At 46.4% G+C, this 1975-nt stretch overlaps 1 protein-coding gene across 3 annotated transcripts in view; it reads left to right on the top strand.

Moving 5' to 3' along the window:
* The first annotated feature begins 1472 nt into the window (after positions 1–1472).
* Positions 1473–1975, top strand: part of LOC109916114 (cyclic AMP-responsive element-binding protein 3-like protein 3) — a 26546-nt gene continuing 26043 nt past the window's right edge. For 2 of the 3 annotated variants that reach the window (XM_048593592.1, XM_048593651.1), the window contains exon 1: positions 1473–1674. The gene's annotated coding sequence lies outside the window, so the exon portion shown is untranslated. The remainder of the gene's footprint in view (positions 1675–1975) is intronic. The other variant, XM_020515823.2, reaches the window with a different exon arrangement.

The raw sequence follows: 1975 nt of genomic DNA, 5'->3' as shown, positions 1-1975 counted from the left end.
ACTTAATGGTAAGGTCCTGGTGCATGTTGCTTAACAAAGAAACCTTGGACTATGGGTTCACAGTTCATTGAAAGTGGAATCCCAAGTCAACAGGATAGTGAAGAAGGGATTTGGTATGCTTGCCTTTATTGGTCAGTGCATTGAGTCTAGGGCATTGGCTAGGTCACTTCTGGAGTACTGCATGCAGTTCTGGTCTCCCTGCTACAGGGAAGATGTTGTGAAACTTGAAAGTGTTCAGAAAAGATTTACAAGGATGTTGCCAAGGTTGGGGGGGTTTGAGCTATCCAGAGAGGCTGAATAGGCTGGGGCTATTTTCCCTGGAGTGTTCGGAGGCTGAGAGGTGACCTTGTAGAGGTTTATAAAATCATGAGGGGTATGGATAGGGTGAACATACAAACTAGAGGGTATAGGTTTAAGGTGAGAGGGGAAAGATTTAAAAGGAACCTAACGGGCAACTTAGAGGGCAGGCAATGGCCTAGTGGTATTATCACTGGACTGTTAATCCAGAGACCCATGTAATGTTCTCGGGACCTGGGTTTGAGTCCTGCCATGGCAGCTGGTGGAATTTGAATTCAATAATTATCTGGAATTAACAGTCTAATGATGACCGTAAATCCATTGCCAACTGTTGGTAAAACTCATCTGGTTCACTAATGTCCTTTAGGGATGGAAAATGCCACCTTACTTGGTCTGGCCTACATGTGACTCCAGACCCACAGCAATGTGGTCAGCTCATAACTGCCCTCTGGGCAATTAGGGATGGGCAATAAATGCCGGCCTAGCCAGCAACGCCCTCATCCTGTAAATGAATAAAGAAACAAAAAACTTTTTCACGCAGAGGGTGGTGTGTATATGGAATAACCTGCCTGACGAAGGCATCTGGATAATGATATGAATAGGAAAGATTAAGAGGGATAGAGGCCAAATGCTGGCAAATGGGACTAGATTAATTTAGGATATCTGGTCAGCATGGATGAGTTGGACCGAACAGTCTGTTTCCATGCTGTGCAGCTCTATGATTCGACGTAGCTATTTAAATAAAGGTACTCTAAAAATGGTACATTTTGTTCTTTGCTGTTCAACCAACCCAATGTCTCCTTACTGCTTTGTACCTCACCTGAACCACACCAAATTTACATGATGTAATTCTTGGATCAAAAGGTTTATTCAATGTTTAAGTGCTTCTGATGAAGAGTCACCGGACCCGAAACGTTGATTCTGCTTTGTCTGTACAGATACTGACAGACTTGCTGCGTTTCTCCAGCAATTTTTGTTTTTGTTATTCAATACTTAGCTGTACCAATCGGAATTTCCCGCACTCTCTCGTTTAGAGATGAGGAAAACAGGTTGACTGATGTCTTCCATACCTTATCCGCAAATGCAAACTCACACCATGCAAAACCAATGAAGGTCGAGGAGAGGCGGGATTTCCAGTGATGGTGCAAAGCTACAGGAAGCATCTGGGCGGATGAACAGCGAGCTGTAGTTCTCCGGCCCTGAGTTGATCTCTAGAAGTTAGCAGAGGGAGGTGTGAGGAACTACATCACCCAGGGAGCTGTTGTAGCTCCCGCAGTTCCGGTGACTTGATGTCATTTTTGCCTTGTTGGAATCTGCTGTCGGAGAGAAACATCGGCTGTCGGCGAGGAGAGAGAGGACCGTGCAGTGAGGAGCAGGGTAAGGCAGCAGCAGCTGGGGAGGAGGACAAAGCAGACAACAGGAGGCTGGAAGAACACAGTAGGCCAGGCAGCATCTGGTGGAAAGGAGCAGTGTACGTTTCGTGTATAATCCTTTTTATGGAAGCACAGGGTAATACCCGAAACGTGCACTACTCCTCCAGATGCTACCTGGCTTGCCGTGTTCTTCCAGCCTCCTGTTTGGCTACCTTGGATTCCAGCATCTGCGGTTTTTTTGTCTCTAACTTAGGAAGGACACGGTAACCCGGGTGGGGGAACAGAACAGTCCCGAGGGGAGGACA

This window comes from Rhincodon typus, chromosome 1 (genome assembly GCF_021869965.1).
Source record: "Rhincodon typus isolate 14 chromosome 1, sRhiTyp1.1, whole genome shotgun sequence".
Lineage (NCBI taxonomy): Eukaryota > Metazoa > Chordata > Chondrichthyes > Orectolobiformes > Rhincodontidae > Rhincodon > Rhincodon typus.
This window is presented reverse-complemented; position numbering and strand designations above follow the sequence as displayed.